At 40.9% G+C, this 18,254-nt stretch overlaps 1 protein-coding gene across 1 annotated transcript in view; it reads right to left on the bottom strand.

Annotated features, from left to right (window-relative positions):
- PHC2 (polyhomeotic homolog 2) overlaps positions 1-17,999 on the bottom strand; it is a 97,975-nt gene extending 79,976 nt beyond the window's left edge. The window contains exon 1 of the mRNA XM_072974832.1: positions 17,922-17,999. The gene's annotated coding sequence lies outside the window, so the exon portion shown is untranslated. The remainder of the gene's footprint in view (positions 1-17,921) is intronic.
- Between the last annotated feature and the right edge of the window lie 255 nt (positions 18,000-18,254).

The raw sequence follows: 18,254 nt of genomic DNA, 5'->3' as shown, positions 1-18,254 counted from the left end.
CATTTCTTTAAAAAGTAAGATCTCAAAAGAATTAAGATTACTTGTCTGTGGATTGTGGGAGAAGTAAATGATCTGGAAGCCAATGTAAATAGTATATTATCCTTATACCGGTTCAGATTTCATGAAAACATATTTAAATCATTTATCAGGAAGATTCAACATAATCATTTGTTTAACCCCCAAAAGGTGTATTACTATTGATTATCATGTCTTTCACATATAGCTTTATAACTGAGAGCCAACTACGGAATAAGTCTAGAGATTTTAAATTACCTTAAGAGATTGCCAGTTTCTAAAAAAAAAAAATGCACAGAAATATGTGCTGGAATAGCTTAATATATATTATGTCTTTAAAGAAACAGCTTGGGGTTATCATCAGGGACTTTACATATGGATTTTTAAGTAGTTATAATCAAAGTTATACCATAAATAACATGACTAGTAGGATAACTGGCATTGCTAAATTAACAAAGTATTTATTGAACCTACTGTGGAATACTGAAGTCTTGAAATAGAGCCAGTCTACCAACACTGGGCAGGGGATAGGCAGGGAAAAATTACAGCAGGAGACTGAGGTAGCTTTGTCATGATGCACTAAATCAAGGAAACTGCTAGTAGATAAAATTATATGAATTTGGTGTAGGACCTTATTTATTTAGCAAGGCACAGCTGGAAAACAACCACAGAAAAACCATTCCATGTTGGCAATCTCAAATGTGAAGGCTCTTCATGAAGATCATAAGTTCAAAAGACAGAGCTGCAATCGCTGTTAGGCTTTCCTAATACTGACCACAATCACAAACTAAAAGGTCTGTCTTTGAGTGACAGGTGGTATGCTATTGAGGCTGTATCAGTCTTTTTCAGTTACACCAACCTATATGGATAATCATATACTGCCTTGTTGTTGTTTTGTTCCACTATATGTAAAGAAGTTGGAATTCTTTTTCCAATGAAAGACACTGATTATGTGCCCAACTCTATCTTACAATGCCTCTTGTGGCCCAGAGTACCTATGTGCAAGATGAATGGCCTGAAGCTGTATTTATGGTCTTTTGATAATGGAATTATGGTGCTACTGAGGGTAATACAGTATAGCATCATGAGAGGTAGCAAGGTGTAGTGGGAAAAACCTGAACAAGTCACTTGGTATCTCTGGATGTCAGCTTTTTCATTGTGTACATAATATGTAATACCTAAAAGCTGAATTAAATAGGGTCATTGTGAAGATTAAATGAGATGTCTGGCACATGAAAGATGCTAAATAAATATGTGAGCACGCATACTTGCACATGTATGGCCCCCACCACCCACATGCGCGATCTTTCTCTCTCCCTCTCTCTCACACAAATACATATACACGTAGACACGAAAGGTTAATAGTTAAGGTTGATTTATTGCCCATAACCTGGCCCAAGGATAGACTGTTATAACTGGCCTCATTAATTTTCAGTGTGGCCAGCAAGGACTTGGAGAAAAATAGTAATTCTGGGGCCAGCAGGTAGTTGGTGGAGGGTTCCATAGTTTAAACACTGTTAGCATTTTCTTTGTCTGACCTTCTCACTATAGTTTTGATCTTTATCTCAATGGCTCTGAGTGTTTCACTCCTTGTTTGAATATTGGGATGAGGCATCAAACTAAACATTTAAACACTGCAGACCTTTGACAAAGAAGGAATTTAAACAGATAGCAGGGCAGTTAAAGGGGTTACAGTCAAGGCTCAGTGAATGGTTACAGCTCTGTACAACTGTGGAACTGTGTAAATCACAATCTGGACAGCCTCAGCCCTATTTTGAAATTCCTTTTCAACTCTTTGACATTTTAGTAACAATGAATTAGTCTCTAAGTCCCCAAACTCTATTTTGATTTATCTAGATGCATGACTTTGCTACTTTAAATACAGATCTAGTTTTTAACTATACAAGAATCATGTCTGAAGCGACAGAGTTTCTTTAAAGAAAGGAACCTACTTTCAACATGTAAAGTGCCTAGAAAAGATGTTAGAGGCTTTTACTTAAACATTAGAGAAACGGGGACCTTCCTGCCTCAAATAACTAAAAACCTGGACAAAATACATAAAGCAATGCTCTTCAGGCATTGGTTGACAGACAGTGCAGGCCTACGATCTGAGAAAAGACAAACAAAGTGAGCCCTGAGACTGTGTCAGCTTACTGCCTGGAGGCGGTTTCCAGGATGCATCACAGGGATGGGGAACCTCTCACTGGGCTGAAGAGACTGACATTAGAGATCCTGGAGGGCAAAGTGGCTACAATTTGAGAAGCAGAGAACCAGAGAGAAGGATGCTGCACAGAGAGAAGGAGACAGAGAGAGAGAAAAGAACACACTCTACCACTCCATGTCCTATTTATAGACAGGCCTCCCCAGAGTCTTTGGCTGAGTACAGATTTGCCCATGGATGAGAGGAAGCTACTCAAGACTACGATAAAGGAGTTAGGAGAACAATTTCCAGAGTTCACACAGGGCTGGGAATGAGCTGTGTTCACACCAGTCAGAGTAGAAAGACCTTGTAACATACAAGGAATCAGATAGAATCTGCAGAATGGTATTGCCATAGTAGTGTGGGCTAAATTAGTCCTAGAATAAAGGCTGCTTTGGCCCCACCAAAACAATGCTTAAAAGCAATCCCCAAAGGATCAAACTGATCCCAAGTAACCTAACTACATTCCAAAGCAAAATCTAGCAACCAAGAATACAAAATGGACAATGTCCAGTATCCAGTAAAAAATTACCAGGCATGAAAAGAAACTCATTAACCAGGGGAAAACAATAAAAATAAAAACATACCCAGAAACGACAAGGATGAAAGAAGTAGCAGACAAGGATATTAGAACACCTGTAATAACTATGTTCCACATGTTCAAGAAGTAGAGGAAAACAAACACAAGGACAAGAGAAAGGAGATGTTAAAAAAAAAGCTTAAACATCTAGAGACTAAAATATAATATCTGAAGTTACAAATACAGTGAATTAGATTAACAAGATTTATAACAGAAGAGGGACTTCAGAAGAAAAGATTAGTAAACTTAAAGATACATTATTAGAAACTATCCAAAATGGAGCACAGACAAAAGACAGAATAAAAAGGAACAGAGTATCAGTGGCCTATGGGATAATATCGAGCGATATAACATTCATGAATTTGGAGTTCTAGAAGGAAAAGAGCTCTGGGGAGGAAGAGGACAGGAAAAAACATTTGAAGAAATAATGGCTAAAAATTTTTCCAAATTTGATGAAAATTATAAATCCACAGATCCAAAGAGCTCAAATCCAAGCAGAATAAATATAAAGAAAACAATTCCAAGGAACATTGTAATCAAATTGCTGAAACGATAAAAACAAAATCTTCAAAGCTGCCAAGCAGTGGACAATGGGTAGACATCTTTAAAGTACTAGAAGAAAAAAACTGTCAACTCAGTAAAAAATCTCTCTCAAAATGAAGGTAAAATAGAACTTTTAAAATAGAAAAGCACTGAAAGAGTTAATTCTAGCATACCTGTACTACTAAATATATTAAAAGAAGTTCTTTATGCTAAAGGAAATTGATCAAAGATGGAAACACAAAGGAAAAAACAAGTGTCCAAAACAGTAAATAAGTGGGTAAATATAGATGTCATGTTTTCTTATTTTACAAAGATTATTTAAAACAAAAATAATAACAACATATTAAAAATATATGATAATAGCATGAAGGACAGGAGGGGAGAAATGGAAGTATATAGTTTTAAAGTTCTACCCTATACATAAAGTGACAATATTACTTGAGGATAAACAAGGATAAGTTAAAGATGTATATTATAAACATGAAAGCAACTACTTAAAAAAGATAAAACAAAGACATTGGCAATAAACCAATAATAAAGATACAACAAACAATAAATAAGAAATTTGAATAACCCGCACCTGGGCAAAAAGGAGTAAAAAAGGAACAAAGAATAGATGGAATAAATAGGAAACAAATAGCAATCCAACCATATCAATAATTACAATAAGTGTAAGTTGTATAAACATCCCAATTAAAAGGCAGACATTTTCATGCTGGATTATAAAGTAAGACCCTACTATATGCTTTCTAAAAGAAATTTACTTTTAAAATAAAGACATATACAGGTTAAAAGTAAAAGGATGGAAAAGATAAACCATGTAAACAATAACCATACGAAAGTTGCAAGGACTGAATCAATATTGGGCAAAGTAGACTTCAGAACAAGGAATATTACCAGGGAAAAAGAAGATAATTTCATAGTGATAAAGGGGTCAATTCATCAAGAGGATATACCATCCTAAATGTGTATGCATCCAGCATCAGAATTGCAAAACATATAATGCAAAAACTGATAGAACTAAAAAGAGGAAAAGAAAAATTTACAGTTATAGAAGTTTAAATTCTCCTGTCTTAGTAATTGATAACACAAGTAGACAGAAAAATTAATAAATATATAAAAGTCTTGAACAATACTACCAGTCTAATTTAGATATACAGAACACTCCACGGAAAGACAACAGGACACACATTCTGGACCATAAAATAAGTCTCAATTTAACAGAATCAAAATCACATAAAGTATATCCTCTGAGCATAACAGAATTATACTTGAACACAATAATAGAAAGCTATTGAGAAAATCCTAACATTTGGAAACAAAACAACACACTTCAAAGAAGAAATCACAAAGGAAACTAGAAAAAATTTTGAACCAAATGAAAACAAAAATATTCCACCAAACTTTATGGGATATGTCTAAAGCATTACTTGGAAGAAATTTTATAGCATTAAACACCTACATTAGGAAAGAAGAAAGAGCTTAAATTATTAATCTTAGCTTCTACCTTAAGTAGAGTGGAAATCAACAAGATAACAGAAAAACTATAGAGAAAAATTAACAAAATGAAAAGCTGGTTCTTTGGAAAGATCAATAGAATTGATAAACCTCTAGTCAGACTGATCAGAAAAATAAAAGACAGAAGACACAAATCATCAATAATAGGAATGAAAGAGATCAGATAGACATTATAAGCATAATAAGGAAATAGTATGAACAACTTTGTGCCAATAAAGTAAACAACTTAGGTGAAATGGACAAATTCCTTGAAAGACAGAAGCTCACTCAAGAAGAAACATATAACCTCAATAGCCCTTTATTTATTAAAGAATTTGAATTCTTGAATTCTTGGTTTAAAATCTTTCCACAAAGCAAACTCCAGGCCCAGATGGTTTTCCTGGTGAATTCTATTGAAGATTCAAGAAAGAAATAATATCAATGCGATGTAAACTCTTTCAGAAAATAGAAAAGGAAAACCGCACCTACATATTTTACAAGGCCATAAGTACTCTGACACCAAAACCACACAGGATATTGAAAAAGAGAAAAGATATTAACGGACCACACATGGAAGAAGACAAATGCAGTGAACACAGCAGAAAACACGGAGGGGAAGTGGCCAGGGGCTTGAAAAGGCTTTAGACGTTGTGCCAGTGTCCTCTGTTGAATGCCTCCCGAGCTCAAAGTGGACTTCTGGAGCCAGACTACCTGGGTTCAGATCCTGGTCCCACTACTTACTAGTTACATAAATTGGCCACTTCTCTGTGCTCCAAAGTTGTCATTTATAAATGAAGATAATAATAGAACCCCTCTCTCCAACCCCATAAGGTTGTTAAGAAGATTGAATGAGTAAATACATTTCAAATGCTTATAATCGTGCCTGGCACATAGTAAGAACTACACAAGTGTTTGCTGAAATTATTATTACCATGCACATTGTATTAGTTGGTAGTGACCTTTATGAAGTCATGATATTTGCCCTCAAAGTGAACTAAGCAGGACAAGAATAAATTATTCTCCTTATATTAGTTCCCTGTGGCTGGCATAACAAATTGCCACAAACTCTGTGGCTTAAAACAACAGAAATTTATTGTCTCACAGTCCTGGAAGCCAGAAGTTCAACATCAGTTTTACTGGGTTGAAATGAAGGGGTTGGCAAGGCTGCATCACTGGAGATTCTCAGGGAGAATCCATTCCTGGACTCTTCCACCTTCTGGTGGCTGCCAGCATTCCTTTGCTTGTGGCCACATCACTCTAATCTTTGCTTCTCTGGTTATGTCATCGTCTCCTCTTCAATTTGAGTGAAATCTCTCTCTGCCCCTCTCTTATAGGGACATACGTGATTGGATTCAGGGCCCATCCAGATACCCAGAATAATCTGCCCATGTCAAGATCCTTAACTTAATCATATCTGCAAAGACCCCTTTTCCTCATAAATAACATTTACAGGTTTCAGGGATTAGGACCTAATTATCTTTGGGTAGCCCTCATTCAGTCTACTACACTCAGCACCAGGGGTAGATTGATCTTGTGTGGAAATTACAATGCAAACAACATTTTTATAAAGGGCATTTAGCTCTCTCTACAACACACCTGTTAGGATATGAAACTATATTCCCAGGGACAGTGTATCCACCTGGAGGTCGGTCCCCACACTATAAGCATAGTATCCACAATGAACCATAACACCTCTACACCATAAGATGCAAACTCAAACCTATGAAATTATGACAAACATTAGACTTTTTGGGGGGATGTTACTAGAAACTTACTATACCATTCTGTGATCCAAATAAAATAGCTTATTAAAATGACTAGTAAGAATCAAGAAAGTTGGGAGAAACTAGATTTGATGATGGCAATTTTGACTAAAGGGAGGTTGAAAATGACTGGCCCACTCTTAATGACCACAGGTGCCTGCACTCAGACCCTGCATGTCTACCCTGCATGTCTACCCTGCACGAGACCATAGTGAAGGACTTTGCTTCTGGAACTGGATAGGCCTGAGTTCAAGATCTGGCTCTAACCTGTATTAGTTACATGATGGATATTTCACCTCTCAAGCCATTTTCTTCACCAGTAAAAGGGGAGTGATACGAGCACTTGCCTTGCAGAGTTGCTGTGAGGATTAAATAATGTTCTAACATGGCAATTAGCATATATAATAAGTGCTCAATAAACTGTAAACACAATTTATCATTATGTGATAAATACTACTATTTCTCATAAAACTCTGTCTTCTATTCTACTGCAAATAGAAATATCAACTCATCTTCAATTTATTGGTTTTTCAAGAGGGGAGGAGTTTTTCCTTTGGGGGCTGTGATCTCATAGGTGAAAGGCCCTAACACCACACAGAAAACGCAAAGAAAATCACAGCCTGCAGTTCTGGCATGCACGTCTTTGAGGAACAAGAAGAATGAAGAAAGCAAGGACTTTGTAAGCCAGTAAAGGACAGGAAGTAGGGTCCAAAGAGTTTAATGTGGGACTAAGACTGCTAACATACAGCACTTGAGGTGTCGGGGAAATGAGAGAAAATTAAGAATTTAAATAACAGAAGTCTAAACAAGGGATGTAATAGGTTCATTTTCTGTAGGAATTCATTTAATGATTGGAACTTTACACTCTGGAGAGATGAAGGCTGAGAGGAAAGAGTTACGATGGGGACAATAAAATCGAGAAGACAAGATAAACACAAACCAGTTCCTTTTTACGCCCGAGACACCCGCACTGGGACTGAGGTGAAGAAGATAGACCAGGAAAGCTGAAAACTCAAAAAAATTTTGGTTCAGGACAAATAAAACACTGCAAGCCACTCCAAGATATGGATGGTTGTTGATCTGAGTACTTCCAGCAGTTAGCCCAGCACCTGCATGTCATCAATAATCTGGATTGAATGAACAAATGGAAATGCACACGGTCGATAGTAAAAATACTGGCAGCAGATGAGAAGCTGAACTAGAGCTCCCTTCTAACTGCAGGGTTCTGTCACCAATCTCACTCCTGCCCAACCCAGCCTCTACACTGCAGATGGACGGGATGCTCTGAAAAGGCAGATCTGATCACATTTCTCCTAAAGTGCTCCCCCAGCTCCCCGTGGTCTCCAATGTCAAGTCCCAATTCCTTAGCCTGGAAACAAGCCTTCCATGTTTGACGCTGGCCTACTTCACAGCCTTGTCTCTGGCCCTGCCCTCCTCATGCGTTAGGCTCCTGCCACTCCGGGTGACTGGAATCCCCCACGTGTACTACGCTCTTGTACCCACGCCCCACCTTTGCACATACTGCCCTCCTCCCTGAGATGCACTGTCCGCCTGAGGGACTCCTCATCTTCAGACGTCATCTCAAATGTCACCTTCTCCAGAAGGTGATACTTCTAAGCAGAACTCAAATCACCCCTCCTCTAAACTTTCAAAGCACCTTGTCCATACTTCTATTACGGCACTAAGTACAATACCATAATCGATGTTTCCATGTCTCTCTTACTTTAGAAACTTCTGGGGGGGGGCAGGATTGAGTTCAAGTCATCTTTGCATCCTGAGCAACTAGCATGGGGGTACAGAAGCTTTAAAAATGTTTTGCTGAAAAAAAAAAAGAACAGATTTTAAAGAACAAAGGTAGAAATAAAGTTTAAACACTTGGGTGAACAAGACACAGCAGGATATTAAAAGACAGTTAGGGACGGGCAGGTCCATCCCTATAATTAGAAGGTTTCATCATGGATGGCAGCTCTGATACTCCCCTCCAACTGTCCCTTGTGTCCACGATCAGAGATAGAACCTTGGGCTGGATATGCTGCAGGCCTGACTCGTATAGCATCCCTATCTTATATTATTGCCAACCATTTCTCACACTTATTTTGCCTTTGGGAAAGCAATTGCATTTTCAGATGCTTTAGTGTCACCCTCTTCTGCGAAGTAACGCCTATTTCAAAATGCTCCAAGAGCCAAGCTCCTCTGTTGTTCTCGAATTTTCATTTTCTCTGTCTTTTATTAAGTAGAGTGGGACACTTCAGCCCTAAATTAAGGATGAAAATAACCTGAGCCCAAACTTAGTGCACAACTTTAGGGAAATTATGTCTCCCTACATCTCAACAGTCTCCTCCTTCAAATGCAATCAACCCTACATAGGGTCCCTATAAAGGAAAAATAGTTAAGAGGGAAAACTTACATAGCGCCTACATGCACTGCACGCATATTAACTTGTTTAACTCTACAATCCTTCGAGGTAGGTAATATTATTATCCCCACTATGCACAGGAATCCTGGAACACAGAGGGTGAAGACTTGAAGGGGGCTGTGAAGTCATAGCTAATGAAGGGTAGAGGCAGGGCTGGAACCCAAGCAGTGTGGCTCTGGTGTCCATGCTGCTAACCATGATCCTCTACAGCCCAGTGAAAGGCACTGTGCTCAGTGCAAAACTCCAGTACGTCCAAGATAAAAGAAGACATTGAACGCTAGGCCTTGGGTATAGGACAGTGTTACGTATTTCAATCCAAATGCATTTTATAGCCAGGATTTTATGCCTCAAACTATCCATCATTTTTAGCTAAAATAAGAAGGTTCTCTTGTGATCTGAGCCATCAAGAAGATAGATTTGTCCTTTGCTGGGATGCCACCTATAATTTAGATGACACTGTCACTACATGACATTCACCTTGGGGTGTAGCTTTATGGATCAGTGACTTAGGTTTTCTTCAGGAGTGACCATCTGTGAATAGAGATGGCAGAAGATATAATCAAGTTCATGCTTTTTCTACAGAAATAGAATTTTATTTTTTTAAAATAGCATTAAATATTTAAGTCCACATCACCCTCTACTCAAAAAATTAATTTAGATAAAATTTAAGGAACATCCACTAGGTGTAATACAATACCTTCCAATGGTTATCAGTCTCTTATAATCATATTCCCTGATGGGTGATGAGCCATTTTAAAAGAGCTAAATAAATATTTGTTGAATGAATGAATGCTATTTCACAGGTGGATTCAGAGAAGCTCTGCATTTCCAGATGTTTTCTCAGAAGGAACAGGTGCCTTATAACAGTCCTCTTTCCCCTGGAGAAAATATTTAGTCCTGCTTCCAGAGGGAGAATTTAACCCCTCAAGTCTCTAGAAAAGCCTCAAGCCACTTTATCTATACTCATGATTTCTACATCATTTTCTTCCCCCATCAGAAAGAGAACAGAGAAAGATCAGGTTACACTGGTTCTTGGGCCTGTATAAATTCCTGTGAGGTTCTCTCTTCTGTCAGGGAAAGTTTCCCTGGCAACCATATTTACACACTCATTTAATTCCCTCTCCTCCCTTGATTTGCTGGTTGGTGTAAAAATTAATTTGCACTGAATTGCTGAAGCTTACAAGTTAATCAGTTTAACAGGCGCACAAAATTTTAGAACTTGTTTTCTGGCCGAAACTCACTTCTTTTGAAATCTAAATGTAATTCTCTTCAGTTCAAATATTTTAAAACACATCAAATATGTATGCTGGATATTTCTGGCTATATGTAGGGAAAAGAATATTCTCCTAAGGGCATCTGGCCAATATTATTGGTTAGGAAGATCAAGAGAGGAAGAGGCACTTTACTTAGTTCTGAGTTAAGCAAGATCAGCTTTGATAAGGAAGTGGAAGAGATGAGACAAGGACCAAGACAAAAACTCTGGGCCATGTGGAATGATGAAGTCAGATCTAAGACTCTGGGTGATCAGAGCTCAGGACCTGGGTAAAGGAATGGGATGTGAATATCAAGAATGGAGCATCACTGTTTCAGTCACCAAGTATTTATAACATCTAACAGGGCATGGTGCTGGGAATACAGTAGTAGATCAGCCCAGACCCCGATACTGCCCTCATTATGTTTTTTGTCAGATATTTAAATAGTGAACTGATGTTGGCTCCGTCTCTGGGCTAGGGGCTCATTATATGAGCTCCTACAAAGGCCAGGATTGGTTCCAGAGTATGGATGGAGCAGGGACTTACAGATAGAAACAAGTTCAAGAAGTCTTCCCTGGAGAAGGTGAGTTGGCAAGTCAAGAAGTCTCTGACGTACACCATGCTTTTTTTCACATCTTCAACAACAATACACAAGCTTCTAGATAGAGAGATGAAGGGTGTATTTATCACAGGGCACCAAGCTAGGTACTTTGCATTATACATATGTTTTCTAAAGAATAGAGTAAAAAGTATAGAAAAGTACAAGCCAATTCTTAAGTATATTTAACAACCATTTATTGAGCATCTACTATGTTAAGAAATGGTTTTAGGAACTGAAGCTATGGATGTGAAAAAGACAGAGTCCCTAGCAACTACAATGATTCGGTAAGTGCTATAATGAGACGTAGGGTCTCCATAAGGCACCCTAGAGGTTGCCTAACAGGTGACCCTACTAGCAGCACAAACAGGAGACCATGGAGGACACCTGTCCATCTAAGCTATTTCATGACGGACACCATAGATCACACTCTGAAGCTCTTCCTATTGTTAATCTCATCCTCTTAGGCTCACAGACCCATGTTGGGAGTAGAAAGTAAGAGTAAGCGTTCTTGTTCTGGGACGGGAGTGACACAGGTGACAGCAGGAAGCAACAGAACCTCAGCCTTGTCTGATAGTCTTCGCAAAGGCATCTAGGTTGGATGGTGTCAGGCCTTGGTCAAGTGGTCAGCTGGTATCGAGTGGTGTCAGGACGTGGTCAGTACCTGGTCAAATGATTACTAAGAGAGACCAGGAGTGGGAGGAATCTGAGGATGTGTAAAGGCTGTTTTTGAGAGAGAAATAACCATGAAAACCAGAAAAATTTAATTTGTTGTCGGTTCCAAGCAGTGATTATAAAGCCACAAATGACAGACTGTATCAACAATGAAGTTTTTCCGGTTTTCATGATCCTTATGAGTAGAAGAAGGAACAGAGTGGGCAACAAAGGCAAAAGTGGGATGTGAGCATTCAAGACGAACATGGTAAACAAGCCACGTGGTTCAAACCGGCTGGGTAGCCCCTGGCATGGGCATCGGCCTGGATAAAAGGACAATGGATCAGGGCAGACAAATTGTATTGTATCTATTCAGCCCCAATTTCTGTTTCAGTATGTTGGAAAATGGTCTTCCTGGCTTCCTAGCAAATGTAAACATCTGCCTCCAAAATGAATAGAGATTAACCAGTTCTTATTTAAATTAGGGGTAACAACAGGATCTGGACAATAATACTCTCATGAGATGATGAATGAGTTTCCAGAAGCCCTTCTGGGTAAATAATTCCTTACCTCCTTTAGTCTCTATTCTCTTCATACTGGCTACCTACTTGAACTTCAAAATATCCCCCTATGTGCTCTTTACACCAGGAGTCCAAAATGACAAATGACAGGAAAACGCGATCATGTACCATGACACAGCAAGGACTTTAGGCTATGCAACCAAAAAGAAGGACACAGCACAAAACGCTTTCCCAGCTTCAGCAGATAGTACTGATACCTTCAGGTAGAATGTGTTCCATAATTTGTGGGGCCCAGTGCAAAATGAAAATGCAGGTTCCTTTGTTTAAAAAATTATTAAGAATTTCAAGACAGCAACAACAGAGCATTAAGCCAAGTGTGGGGCCCTCATAAATGCAGGGCCCTGGGAGACCACACAGGTCCCAAACCCATGAAGCCGGCCCTGCCTTTGGGGACAGTCAGTACAGCGTGGTCCTTTCGTAGAGCTTTAGAGTCAGAGCTAGGTCCAAATGCCATCTCTGCCCCTCATTAATGATGTGATCACATGCAATCATTTAGCCTCTCCATGCTTCCATGAGGCTGTATGATTGTAATCTAGTATCATGAGGATCCAATGGGATAATGTAGAGAGTGCAAAGTGCTTAGCACATAGTAATAAGCACTCAGTAAATGGTAGCTATCTTATTATTGTTCAATGAAATGTACAGGTAATTCTCAAAGTGATAAGTTTAAGAAATGAATTGCTGAACTGCCATTAAGGATATGAAAGGATGAGAATATTTTAGGACAATGATATAATAGCAGATAGGGAAAAGCAGATCTTTTGCTTGACTCTTCGGTCTTCTCTAACCCTTTTCCTATTTCTCTTCTTCCTTTTACTGCCAAACATACAAAGGGTGATCTACACGCTGTCTCCATTTCTTATCCGCATCTCATGCCACAATCCTCTCTAATCTGGCATTAATATTCCTATGGCCACTCCCCACAGAACAGAAGCTATTCTTTTCAAAAAGTTACTAATTACCCCCCACCTCCCATTTACTAAATATATGGACATTTCCCACTTTTTCTGTAAAATTTCATACTGCTGACTGATTCCTCCAGCCTGAAGCCCTCTCTTCACTTGACTTCTGTGATACGACACCCTCATGGCTAACAGCAAGGCTAATCAGCCTTGCATCCATCACGTACACTAATAAATGGCTGTGAAGAGAATGCATTTGTTGGGTGAATAAATTATATGGTTCTTATGCTTTTCTGGCATTCCTTATTTTTCACCATATTGTCTCCATTTCTTCTTCCTACTTTCCTGAATGTGGGCAATCTCCATGCTTCAGCCTTGGTTCTATGCTGTTACCCCACTAAGAAGTGTGAACTAAACTAATCACATGGCCTCAATTATCACCTACATATAAGACCCCTGACTTCTCTCTTTTGAGCACTAGCCTTTACCCCTCATTTCCAAAGACTTATGGGACACATCCACCATTCCAGTATCACTTCAAGATATCTAGCACTGAGCTCTTACTTCTCTCCCCTAAGCTGGCTTTTCTGTCTGTCCTATTTCTGTGGACATTGTCCCCCATGTTCAAGGCTATATTTAATTCTTCCTTGAATCTGGTCCTTCATATCTATCAGTCACCGACTCCTGTTTATGTTTCCTTTATAATAGTTACTGAACACATCTCTTTTTATTTCCACTGCCATCACCCTAATTCAATTCCTTATCCTATCACATCTGAACTATCTGAATAACCTGCTAACTGGTTATACAGTTCCTTTTCTATCCCTATTAAAATTTATTCTCCACAATGTTACTGAGAATCTTCTTAAAATACTACCTTCATTCCTTAAAACTAAAAAGAGTTACCATATGATCCAGCAATCCCACTCCTGGGCATACATCTAGAAAAATCTCTAACTTGAAAAGACACTTGCACCCTAATGTTCATAGCAGCATTATTTACAATAGCCAAGACATGGAACCAAACTAAACGTCCATTTACAGATGAATGGATAAAGATGTGGTATATGTAAATACAATGGAATACTACTCAGCCATAAAAAAGAATAAAATAAAGCAATTTGCAGCAACATGCATGGACCGAGCAATGATCATACTAAGTGAAGAAAGTCAGACACAGAAAGACAAATATCATACGATATCACTTACGTTAATCTAAAAAAAGTGATACAAGTGAACTTATTTACAAAACAGAAAGTCTCATAGATATAGAAAACAAATTAATGGTTACCAAAGGGGAAGGGGGGAGGGGTAAATTAGGAGTTTGGAATTAACATATATAAAATAGATAACCAACAAAGGCCTACTGTATGGCACATGGAACTATATTCACTATCTGGTAAAAACCTATACTGAAAAAGAATTGGGTAAAGAATATATTTATATATATATGTATAAATGAATCACTATAATGTATACCTGTAAACATTGTAAGTCAACTATACTTCAATTTTTAAAAAATGAAAAAAATGCAGAAAAAAAGGCTAGAATAAAAATTCCATACTAACCTACCAAAAGAAATACTACTTTCATGATCCCACACTTCCCTAACCAAACATATTCAGAGTTTTCCACCATATATCACAACTCTTTAGTTCTGCATTCAACGCCTGTTAAAATTTGACCACAACCAACCCTTCCATTCTTACAACTTCTCCAGCTAAACTTTCTGATCTTGCCGGCTGACCGGCAAGATCTCATCGGCTGACCCATGAAAACTTTCTTCCCTATTCTGATCCTGTGTTTTATGAACATTATTTTTCCCACCTAGAAACCTCTTCCACTTTCCTTTTCTCTTTCTAACAAAATTCACCCTGACTCTGAAAAAAATAGTCCATAATGATCTTCCTCTTTCTAACTCCTATATCATTTGTTTAGCATTTTGCATATTTACTGAAGTATTGTTTCACATTTAATCCTTACAAGTATATGAGGTAGGTGGCATCATTACAGATGAAGAAACAAGTCAAATAACCTGCCCAAGTCATACAGCAAGTAACTGGTAGAATTGGGACCTGAATTCTTGTTCAGCTGAGAATAATCCCCAGACTACACCACCTATCTCATTTTCCTGTCTCTTCCAAAGTGCAAATACAGCACAGTATTTGCACACAAGCAGGTGCTCAGGAAACATGTTGATCGAGAAGATTGCTTAAATAGCACCCGTGATTCTCAGGCACTTAGAGAACTGTCAGTCTCAACAGGGCACATTAGGCATATCCCCGCACTGTCACCTTCTTTACGTGACTTGATCTGTTACATAGAGTTCAAGGCAGGGGATTTGCCAAAATTTCACCACAATGCATTCTGAAAATAAATTTTGGTTTAAGCAAAACTAAAAGAACTTTATCTGATTCAAACATTAGGTGAGTTTTCAGAATGAGGTCTCTGGGCTCAGCCTTGCTCTGTCCCCAGATGATCAGGAAGTAAAACTGGGCTGGCTACTTGATGGCTTATGAGGTAAAATGGACTATTTATAGCTCTAGAAGTGGATGCTAAGGCAGCAGAACAGGATTTTCTCTGCTCTGGTAGCTAAGACCTTAGTAAGAGAAGCCTAATAAAAGTGAAGCATAGGTGGAAACTGGGATCCAAAGAGGATAATAGTCAGGAAGGAGAGAGAACAAAAAGAAGCAAGTTCTGGAAATAGTCTATCGAGATGGCGCTGCCCTTTTCTGTGGTTGCTTGAACCAGTCAGATCCAACCCTGCTCTACGCAGCTGGCACCACGTACCAGCAGGCTCCATCATCTCCGTGTGATTCATGGTCCCAGTCTCGAACTGCTCGTCCTGACCCACACCACAGTCCAGATCCTCTCTTGCTCCAGATCCTTCCAGCTTCTGATCTGATTACTCATTTCCCCGGGTCTCAGATATCTGACCTCACAGATTTGACATCTGGCATGGCTTCCCTACGTAGGACCTATATCCTCCTCGTATTGTATGGTTTAGATTTGCCCCCCTGGGATGGTGCCTCTAGTCTCACACCTTATGCCCAGTTTTCAGGCTCCCTACCTTGGACCTACTGCAAACTATCCCTTTCCCACCTCCATATGTTGGACTCTTTTGGAAAGATATGAATGACAAAGACCAGGAGGAAAGCTCAAAAAAATAAAAAATGATGAGGCAAAAACATGGAGAACACTGGAAAATGTGGTAGGAATTAGAAATTCTAAGTTACTTTCTCGAGGAAGGAAAAAGGCCCTGGCTGCAATATAAAGGCATTGCCTAGAGATATATCATACTCTTTTAAGTTTTCTCTGCTTTGGCTGCCTTTCCCATCCTTCCCAATCTTCTCTGCAAGACATACTCCTATTCATCTGTTCAGACCTTATTTAAACGTGTTCTTCTCTGGTAAGCCTTCCTGGACCCTCTCAGATAGCTAATTGTTCCCTCCTCTGTGCTTCCACAGCTCTTTATATACACGTCTTTTATGCTGTTAGCACTTTCACTGGCAATTTTATTTCTGTCTCTCCCACTACTTATTTTGAGGACAATGACTAATTATTTTATTCATCTTTGCATCCCCAAGACACAGCAGAGTGCCTGGCATATAGCAAATGTTTGTTGTTGTGTGATAAAAAGCCATCAAGAGCAACAAGAAAGGGCAATTTGTACTTCACTTGCAAAAAATCAAATTGGTTCCTGGTACTTTTCCTGTATAACCACATTTTGCCTTGGTTTAGAAGAAAGGACTTCAGACTCGTAAAGGAAATTCTATTGAGATCACTGGCACATTAGCCAGTTTTTCATCTGCACTGGTGCTAGAATCATCCTCCTCCCACCCCCACCCCCCCACTTCCAAGAAGCTCCTAGGGCAAGCTTAATATTAGTGGCACATGGTCCATCCTACCATTTATATTGTAGTGAAAGCTACATTACACTGTAAGCGTAAAGCTGCCACCAATCTTACTGAATTGGGGCGGGGGGGGGGATGGTGGACAATTAAAAGAACACACTTCCGTAGCAGACCTAGGAGGAGGGTAAGGGAGGAAGATGAATTTAATCCTGGCCTGATAAGAAATTTGTTAGAAACTCACGCAAAACAGCCGCTTTCTCTGGACATGACAGACCCGAACTAGGTGCCAGCACTGACCTTTTCCCATGAGTGTCAGGTCATCACCCAGCACAGAAAACAAGAGGTCAGTGCCCTTCTGGGGCATCCTTCCTTCTGAAACCTGGCAAACCTTGGGGCCTGCTTTTCTTTTAGGGGATTGTCCTCTCCTCCCAGCACCGACAATCCCCATTTCCCTCGGCTGGTGCCCCTCAAGCACCTCTCTTGCCTGGTCCCACCGGGGCTTCAGCTTGACTCTAGGTCAAAAGTGCCGCCGGCTGGGCTGTCAGGCCGCGCCTGGGGAGGGGGCGCCGAGGTCAGGCCCCACCCCGGGTTTCCTCGCACTCTGCGGGACGCGCGGAGGAGACGCAGGCCGCGCCAGGCCACGAGCTGACGAGGCGCTGGCTTCTGCGCGGGGTTGGGGGGCTCGGCGCCCCCCCACCAACCTAGAGAAACCGCGCGACTGTCGGTACTTCAGCCGGTTCCCCGCAGCCTCCCGCGAGCCCCGGCCCCGGAGCCGCCCGGTAGCCTTCGCTGCGGCTGGGTCCCGGCCCCCGGGTGCGCCGCGGCCGGTCGATCCGCCGGCCCCGGCTGCTCGGCCCCCGCGAAGGCCCCACGCCGCGGATTCCGGGTCAGGCCGCCCGCCGCCTGCCTGCCGGTGCCCACGGCAATGCCCCGCCCCGCGCGGCCCAGCCCGGCCGTGACAGCTGGGTGCCCAAAGGGTTAAGCCGGCAGCGCGGCCGCCCAAGTGCCCCGCGCGCTGCCAGTCCGCCGTGAGCCGGCCCCAGCGCGCACGCGCCCGCCCGTTACCTGCGGTCGCGTTCGCGCTCCTCCTCCACCTGGCCGCTCTCTCCCGGGGGCCGCCCCTCAGCCCGCCCCCTCGGCTCGGCGCCGCGCACCCTGCTGGCTACTCGGCCAAGGCCCGGGGAGGAGGGGCGTGGGTCGATTACCATATATTAGCATACCAGCACGCATCACGTGTCCTCTCCAGCCAATGGTCACTCTGGAAAGGCGGGGATTGGGCTGAACACGCCTAGGTGCTGCTCCGGGCCTGAACCGGTGGCCATGGCAACGGCTGGCTGGGCGGGGGAGTGGGGAGGCACAGAGCATCTCCCCTACCTGAGCTCCGTGTGGAGGAATCCG

Source organism: Vicugna pacos, chromosome 13, assembly GCF_048564905.1.
Source record: "Vicugna pacos chromosome 13, VicPac4, whole genome shotgun sequence".
Classification (NCBI taxonomy): Eukaryota; Metazoa; Chordata; class Mammalia; order Artiodactyla; family Camelidae; genus Vicugna; species Vicugna pacos.
The sequence above is the reverse complement of the archived record's forward strand: the minus strand, read 5'-3'. Positions and strand labels throughout refer to the sequence as shown.